Raw genomic sequence first — 9471 nt, forward strand, 5'->3', positions numbered from 1 at the left:
TACCCTGGGGGACCGCTCATCTGACTTCCTGCTTCCTGGCAAGCTGCCCCTCCCTCTGCTGGATCGGCGCTCTCCAGGTGCATCCCCGTGCTGTGCGGACCTGGTGCCCACAGATGGCCTGGGTTCGCCTTACCTATGGCTCACTACTAGCTTTCAACACATGTGCAGGTAATGCAACAGGTTTGTCTCCTACGTCTTCTATTCTATTCCTTTCTCTGCCACCCTTATGGAATCTCACACTTTAAGACAGCAAACTAGAACTTTATAGACAGGACACTGCTAACAACGTTCGGAAGAGAGAAATGCTCTGAAACAATCGGCCACCAAGATAGTTCACACGCATGGTCCCTGCGCCCCCAGATTGGGTGTTGTTTGTTTTGGGTTTTTTTGAGGCTTTTTCATGTTACATCCATATCTGTATTTATATCTTATTTGTTTCACTTCCCAAGTGTATCATGGCAAATGTACAGATTTTTTTTTGTTGTTGTTAATAATGTGCTAGGATTTGCTAAAAAAGAAAATTTAAAAAAAAAAAAAAAAAAAGCCGACCTTTTGAGTTTTTCCTAGAATATAAGACAATGCAGTTTTGTGTGTGTGGTGCTATATGAGAACCCTCAGATGCCCTGCAGGGCCTTGTCAGATGGCCACTATCCTTTCTGAGACAGAGACCTCTTTGTGATATTAAAGGGTCAAACCTGAGACTGACAAGTGACCCAGACAGTAATGGCATTTGCTTTGCCGTCCTGACAACCTCAGTGTGATCCCCAGAACCTACATACAGATAGAACTGATTTCATCGAGCTATCCTTCAGCCTACATATGAGTGCCATAGTCTTACAGTATCCCCTCCAGGGCCAGACACACCTTAATCTTGGAGGTTTTCTCTCTCCATAAGTTCAAGGCCATCTTGAACCATATAGGTCCAGGAGAAAGAAAAAAAAAAAAAAAAAAGATCTGGCATGATAGTGCACACCTTTAATTTGAGCACTTGGTGGGCCTGAGGGTAGGGGAATGGATCTCTGAGCTCAAGACCAACCAGCTTAGTCTACATAACAAGTTCTATGCTAACTAGACCAGACCCTGTCTACATACATACATACATTTAGCCTGGTCTACATAACAAGTGTCTACATAGACTCTATCTCAAGAGGAAAAGAAAGAGCCGACTATCCAGGAAACCTCCCTCCATCAGGTAGCGCCTATGAGCCCCAACCATTTAGGACAGCCATATGAGCAAGTACCCTGCTTGTCTGGACCCTGTTTTCTCAGACAAGCAACAAGAGCACTTTCCTAGAAGAGAAGCAAGGAGGAAACCTTGACCCTGGCTCCAAGACTGACCCAGACTCCATAAGGGTGAGTGCTATTCACTCTCTCTTCAGCCCTTGAACCTAGGGTAGGGCCTGGCACCGGCTGTAGGAGAAAAGAGGATACAATGTGGTGGCCCCACATCGTCTTTGAAACCTTTAAAAATATATGTCTTGATTTCTAAAGTCATGGTTTAAAATGTTTAACATTCGCCATCATGGAACTTTCAAAGTGTGTGTGTGCCTGTCTTGTCTGCCTGTGTTTGTGTCTGTGTGCATGTAAAAGTCAGAGGGCACTTGTGGGAGTCAGTTCTCTTTCCACCATGTGGGTCCCAGGGATTGAACTCACGTTGTCAGGCTTGGAGGCAAGCTCTTTGAACTGCAGAGCCATCTCCCAGCCTCCATCTTGGCCCTTTAAGAGTATATATTTCGGGCTGGAGAGATGGCTCAGAGGTTAAGAGCACTGACTGCTCTTCCAGAGGTCCTGAGTTCAATTCCCAGCAACCACATGGTGGCTCATAGCCTTCTGGAATGGGATCCAATACCCTCTTCCAGTGTGTCTGAAGACAACTACAGTGTACTCATATACATAAATAAATCTTTAAAAAAAAAAGAATATATATTTCAGTGGCTTTAAGTTCACTCTGCTCAACCATCACCACTGTGGTGGTGTAGAAGCCATCTCTGAAACTAACTCATCCAGTGAAACAACCATCCACTATTACTGACTCCAGTAGCTACCACTGCACTCCCTGAGGTATTTCTGTGTGTGCACACATGTGCAGGTGTTTGTGTGATGTGCATGCAGGCCAGAGGAATAACAACCTTCAGTGTTATTCCTCATGTACTGTCTACTTTGATTTTTGTGTTTGTTTTGTGTGTGTGTGTGTGTGTGTGTGTGTGTGTGTGTGTGTGTGTGTGTGTGAGTCAGGGTCTCTCACTGATCTGGATTTCACCAAGTAGGCTAGGTTGGCTGGCTAGTGAGCCCTGGGATCTGACTGCCTCTGCTTCCCCAGCACTGGGACAAGTTACCACATTACTGCGTTCACCTTTTTAATGTGAGTTCTAGGGCTCAAACTTAGAACGCAGGTACTTGTGTTTGTAAGTCACATACTTTATTGCCTATGCACCACCCAGTCCTGTTCTCTGAGTGTAATTTCTAGATTAGCTAACTCTCAGAAAGAATCAAGCGCAGGGTTTCACCTTTTTGTGAGTGTCCTAACTTTCATGATGGGACATGATGTCCTGACAGTTCTTCCACAGTCTAGCAAGTGTCAGGATTCCTTTCATTCATAAGACTGAATAACACCTGCATGGACCCCAGTCTAGGGGTCTCACAAAGGATGTTGAGTGCTCAGTTTTGAGAAGCTGGAATAGAAGAATTATGAGTTCAAACCCAGCCAGAGCTATGTAGTAAATACCTGTTTCAAGACAGAAAGGTGCTATGGGAATTTAGAGGTGATGTTAAGTGAAGCGACTCTTGGCCCCTGGTTACCTGCTCTGCTTCCTCTGTGGACTAGAGTGCACGGGATGCTGGTGCCGCCTGTATCCCTCCCCACATACTTGGGTTCCATTATTCATTAGCAAGTATGGAAAATCCCTGAGAGAGGGAGGTTGCACTCTGGTTCTCTAAGCCCAGGACACAGCCAGTTGGTGCTCTGGGGGGACACCAGGAGCATGGATGGAACCTCCAGCTGTTCTTGCCCTCTGAGGGCTTAGAACTTCTAGCATTCCACCTGGCTTTGAAGGAAGCCATAGAAGGGGTCTGAATCCCTCCCCTGAGACTGCTGAGGGTCCCACGGTAAGATTCTCTGGTTTGAAGTCCCCTTCCTGTTTATGACACTGTTACATCCTCAGCGAGGGTGACTGAGCACTCAACATCCTTTGGGAGATATTTGATGCTTTTTAAAAATATTTTAATTAGAGCTGATGAGATGATTCAGCCAACAAATGTGTCAGGATTCCTTTCATTCTTAAGACTGAATAACACCTGCATGGACCCCAGTCTAGGGGTCGCACAAAGGATGTTGAGTGCTCAGTTTTGAGAAGCTGTGATAGAATTATGAGTTCAAACCCAGCCAGAGCTATGCCTGGGACCCCATAGAGTGGAAGGTGAGTACTGACTCTTAAAAGTTATTGTCTGCCGGGCGGTGGTGGCACATGCCTTTAATCCCAGCACTCGGGAGGCAGAGGCAGGCATATTTCTGAGTTCAGGGCCAGCCTGGTCTACAAAGTGAGTTCCAGGACAGCCAGGGCTACAGAGAAACCCTGTCTTAAAAACAACCTTAAGCATAAGCAAACTTCCAGACAATTCTTTTGTCTCTGGCACTCATCTTGCTACAGGACAGCCGGGATCACAGACATAAACATTGACTTGTTTCTTGGATTCCAGGAGCTCAGACTGAACAAAGACTATCAGGCTCTTGCAGCAAGATGTCTTACTACAGATCTGCAGATAAAAGAGCTGCTGTCCTGTTCCAGTTCCAGGTGAGGGAACTGAGGCACAGGAAAGATCCCAGCTGGATAGTGACAGATGAGGCCAGGGCCAGCCCTAGGCTACTCCCTACCAGCCTAGCACCTTCCTTCACACCTCATTAGGCCAGTTACCTTCCCTGTAGTTGCTGAGGTATTTGAGTACTTGATACATCAGAACCAGGGGAAGCTCCACTCTCTTTGAGCAGTGGTGAGCCTAAGAATGGATTCCTAGCAAGTGCCTAGGTGATGCTGAGATGCTGGTCTGTTTCTCAGTGAACCTTCATGAGCATTCTAAGGTCCAGAATCTAGAATGCCACTGGGCTTCAGGAAACAGCTTGAGAAACACCTTGCCTGGTGTAATAGGTAACTATGGCAACAACTAACTCAACACCATAACTAAGATCATTGAATGTGAAGTAGAATAAGCTGAGGAGATAGTTCAGCTGGCATCACCAAGTTCAATGCCCAGAAGCCATGTAAAAGGTCAAGTATGGTGGCATACCCTTTAACTCCAGTGCTGGGAAGGCAGGCACAGGAGGATCTCTGGGGCTTCCTGGCCAGCCAGTCTCACCCAGCGTATTTCCAGACCAAAGAGAAACCCTGTCACAAAAATAAGGCAAGTATCATTCCTGAGGAACACCACCTTAGGTTATCTTCCGACCTTCACATCCATGTGCACACACATGGATGCTCCAATGTACATGCATATATACTAAAAAAGGACTGGCGAGATGGCTCAGCGGGTAAGAGCACTGACTGCCCTTCCAAAGGTCCTGAGTTCAAATCCCAGCAACAACATGGTGGCTCACAACCATCCGTAATGAGATCTAGCACCCTCTTCTGGTGTGTCTGAAGACAGCTACAGTGTACTTACATATACTAAATAAATAAATCTTAAAAAAAAAAATTGAAATAGGTACTGTGTTAGAGGGGAGCCCAGGCAGAAGTGTCCTGGCATGTTGGACAAAAAGCTTTCTGTTCAGGAATAGTCTTCCTCCATTAGCTTAGTCCAAACCTCCCTGACCTCTCTGAATCCTCCTGTATTTATTAACTCACACTGTAGAGATTCCAGGCAAGAGCGGACAAAGGTCATGTGAATGGGCATCTAACCCTGGGTTACGTATTGACAGTCACTGAAATACATCCACTCCATGTCCACCTCATGTGGGTCCTTCTCCCAGGCCATGGCCCCAGAAGTGGGTTCCTCCTCAGACCCTTCCTTATATGTCCTAGAAGCAGCCTGAAGATGTCCCTGGATGTCCCAGCCTCCCTCCATGTCTTACCAAGGTCTGAGTTCCAGAGGGCTCAGTCAGAAAGGTGTGGAGTAGAGCAAGGCAGCTGGTTCAGACCCTGAGCCTCTTCAACCTCCTCCTGAGGCATGGCTGATGCCATTCCTGGTCAGTGTCTGTTGATCTCCCATTCCCTGGACACCTCTGGCTCCAGTATGAGTAATTAGTGTTTCCTATCTGCCAGGTTCTGTTCCAGTGTACCTGCAATCAGACTCTGAGGTGAGAGCTCTGATTACTCCTACTTCATCGACTGGAAGCACGCACAGCAAACTCATGTAGCTTACTTGTGGTCACATCGCTAGTAAGAAACAGAGCTGGGCTTCAAATGCAGGAAGTCAGGCCAGTGAGCAAGGATTATTGCTGCAAAGCTTAACATCATCACCTGAGTTCTACCCCTGGAACCCACAAGTGGGAGAAGAGAGACAACTCCTGCTAATTGTCCTCTGGCCTCCACGTGTGTATGCTATGGCACACACATACACATTGACTTGGGTTTTCTTGCTGTGAACAGACGCCACAAACATCCAAGGCAACTCTCATAAGGACAACATGTAATTGAGGCTGGCTTAGAGGTTCAGAGGTTCAGTGCAGCCAGGCATGGTGGTGCATGCCTTTATAATCCCAGCACTCAGGAGGCAGAGGCAGGCGGATTTCTGAGTTCAAGGCCAGCCTGGTCTACAAAGTGAGTTCCAGGACAGCCAGGGCTATACAGAGAAACTCTGTCTCAAAAAAAAAAAAAAAAAAAAAAAGATTAAGTGCATTATCATCAAGGCAGGAACATGGCAGCATCCAGGCAGGCATGGTACAGGAGGAGCTGAGTGTTCTGCATCTTCATCCGAAGGCTGCTAGCAGAGTACTCACTTTCAGGCAGCTAGGACTAGGGTATTAAAGCCCTAGTGACACACCTACTCCAACAAGGCCACACTTCTTAATAGTGCCACTCCCTGGCCCAAGCATATACAAACCATCACATTCCCACTCCCTGGTCCCCATAGTCTTGTTCAAACATATGAGTCTATGGGGGCCATACCTAAATATAGCATAATGCAAAATACATTTAGTCCAACTTCCAGAGTCCCCATAGTCTATAGCAGTCTCAACAATGCTAAAAGTCCAAAGTTCAAGGTCTCTTCTGAGATTCATCCAATCACTTAACTGTAATCCTCAAAGCAAGACAGGAAATCAGCTGGGCAAACTCCAAACTCTGCATCTCCATGTCTGATGTCAAAGCAGATTTCAGATCTCCAATTCCTTTTTCATCTTTGTTGACTGCAACAGACTTCTTTCTCCTGGGACTGTTCCACTTCCTGTTTAGCAGCTTTCCTCAGCAGATAGCCACAGCTCTGGCATCTCAAACATTTTGGGATGTCTGGGATCTACATATCTTCTGGTCTCCTCCAAAGGACTGACATCACTTCTCCAGCTCTGCTCTCTGTAATACTCTAAGCTCAGATTAATCCACTCCACTGTTGCTGCTGTTCTTGGTGACCATCCCATGCATGGCACTGGCATCTCCAATACACTGGGGTCTTCTGCTGCAACTAGACTTCACCAATAGCCTCTCATAGGCTCTCTTCATAGTGCCAAGCCTCAAATCCTTTGCATGACCCCTTCAGTCCTGGACTGTCAACTGCAACTGAGGCTGCACCTTCACCAATGGCTTTCCATGGCCTCTCATAGTGCCAAGCCTCAGTTGTTCTTCATGACTTCTTCATGCCTGCAAAACCAGTACCACCTGCGTGGTGATGGTTTTACCAAGTCCAGCTGCGGCACGAGCTACAATCTTGGCTATCTCTGGAACACAGCTTCTTTGTGCTCTCTGAAAACACTTCCCAGAAGATTTCACCTCAATGGTGCTGGTCTCTTCTTTTTTTTTTTTTAATATTTTTAATCAAATGAATGCTTTATTAGACTCGTAGCCATTATAAATTTCTTGCCATCATTGAGTTAACAGATCTTTAAGACCAACCAACATCAGCAACAGAATTCTTGAGAAACCACATTCATTTGCATTTCCAAACTGTATCCTGCCTGAGATGTCAAAAAGTCAGAGTTACAATTTTTCACACAAGACAAAAACTCTTAATGTTTTTCATAGATTATGTTAAGGACTCATTTTTTAATAGTGGTTAAATAGTATATCTGATAGATTTCTTACATAGTACAATACATAATAATATCATACACTTTATTAGATCCATTTATATTAATGGTTTGATTATTTTGATGCTCCTTTGAGTTTATTTTTAGGGTAATTTCTTTTTTTTTTCCTTTTTAATTTTTTACACTCCATATTTTATTCCTGCCCCCATCCATCCTCCAACTGTTCCACATCCCATACCTCCTCCCCACACCCCTGTCTCCATATGAATACCTCCATCCCCACTCCACCTGACCTCTAAACTCCCTGGGGCCTCCAGTCTCTTGAGGGTTAGGTCCATCATCTCTGAAAGAACACAGGCCCAGAAGTCCTCTCCTGTATGTGTGTTGGGGGGGGCATCATATCAGCTGGTGTATGCTGCCTGTTTGGTGGTCCAGTGTTTGAGAGATCTCAGGGGTACAGATTAATTGAGACTGCTGGTCCTTCTACAGGATTGCCCTTCTCCTCAGCTTCTTTCAGCCTTCCCTAACTCAACAACAGGGTCGGCTGCTTCTATCCATTGGTTGGGTGCAAATATTCCGCATTCTGACTCTTCCAGCTGCTTGTTGGGTCTTTTGGAGGGCAGTCATGATAGGTCCCTTTTTGTGAGCACTCCATAGCCTCAGTAATAGTGTCAGGCCTTGGACCTCCCCTTGAGCTGGATCCCTCTTTGGGCCTGTTGTTGGACCTTCTTTTCCTCAGACTTCTCTCCATTTCCATCCCTGTAATTCTTTCAGACAAGAACAATTACAGGTCAGAGATGTGACTGTGGGATGGCAACCTCATCCTTCACTTTATGTCCTGTCTTCCTGCTGGAGGTGGGTTCTATAAGATCCTTCTCCCTACTGTCAGGCGTTTCATCTAAGGTCCTTCCCTTTGACTCCTGAGCGTCTCTCACCTCCCAGGTCTCTGGTGCATTCTGCAGCCCCATCCCCACCCCCGTTTCCAGAGGTTGCCTGTTTCCATTCTTTCTGCTGGCCCTCAGGGTTTCAGTCCTTTTCCCTCACTCAATACCAGATCAGGTTCCCTTCTCTACCCCATTCCCTCTCCCCTGTCCACTTTCCCTCCCAGGCCCCTTGCTCCCTCCCCACTTGTGATTGCTTTCTTCTCTCTCCCGAGTGGTACTGAGGCGTCCTCATTTGGGCACTTCAGTTACGTTGACTTTTTTAAGTTCTGTGGACTGACTGTATCTTGGGTATTCTGTACTTTTTTTGTGTGTGGCTAATATTCACTTATTTGTGAGTAAATACCATGCATGTCCTATTGGGTCTGAGTTACCTCACTCATGATGATATTTTCTAGTTCCATCTATTTGCCTGAAAAACTCAGGATGTCCTCATTCTTAATAGCTGAGTAGTATTCCATTCTGTAAATGAACCACATTTTCTGTATCCATTCTTCTGTCATGCGACATCTAGGTTGTTTCCAGCTTCTGGCTATTACAAATAAGGCTGCTATGAACATAGTGGAACACGTGCTCTGTGGCATGGTGGGACATCTTTTGGGTTTATTCCCAAGAGTGATATAGCTGGGTATTCAGGTAGATCTATTTCCATTTTTCTGAGGAACCTACAGGCTGATTTCCAGAGTGGTTGTACCAGTTTGCAATCCCACCAGCAATGGAGGAGTGTTCCTCTTTCTCCACATCCTCTCCAACATGTGATGTCACCTGAGGTTTTCATCTTAGCCATTCTGATTGGTATAAGGTGGAATCTCAGGGTTGTTTTGATTTGCATTTCTCTGATCACTAAGGACTTTGAACATTTCTTTAGGTGCTTCTCAGCCATTCCAGATTCCTCTGTTGTAAATTCTCAGTTTAGTTCTATACTCCATATTTTGATTGGGTTGTTTGGTTTTTTGGCGATTAACTTCTTGAGTTTATATATATATATACATATATACACACACATATTGGATATATGCCCTCTATTGGATGTGGGGTTAGTGAAGATTTTTTCCCAATCTGTAGGTTGCCCATTTGTCTTATTGACAGTGTCCTTTGACTTACAGAAGCTTTACAATTTTATGAGGTCCCATTTATCAATTTTTTTTTTAGTTTTATTTATTATATATAAGTACACTGTAGCTGTCTTCAGACACTCCAGAAGAAGGAGTCAGATCTTATTACAGATGGTTGTGAACCACCATGTGGTTGCTGGGATTTGAGCTCAGGACCTTTGCAAGAGCAGTCAGTGCTCTTAACCGCTGAGCCATCTCTCCAGCCCCATTTATCAATTCTTAATCTTAGAGCATGAGCCATTAG

This window comes from Mus caroli, unplaced genomic scaffold (assembly GCF_978045245.1).
Source record: "Mus caroli unplaced genomic scaffold, Mus_caroli_1 scaffold_1, whole genome shotgun sequence".
Lineage (NCBI taxonomy): Eukaryota > Metazoa > Chordata > Mammalia > Rodentia > Muridae > Mus > Mus caroli.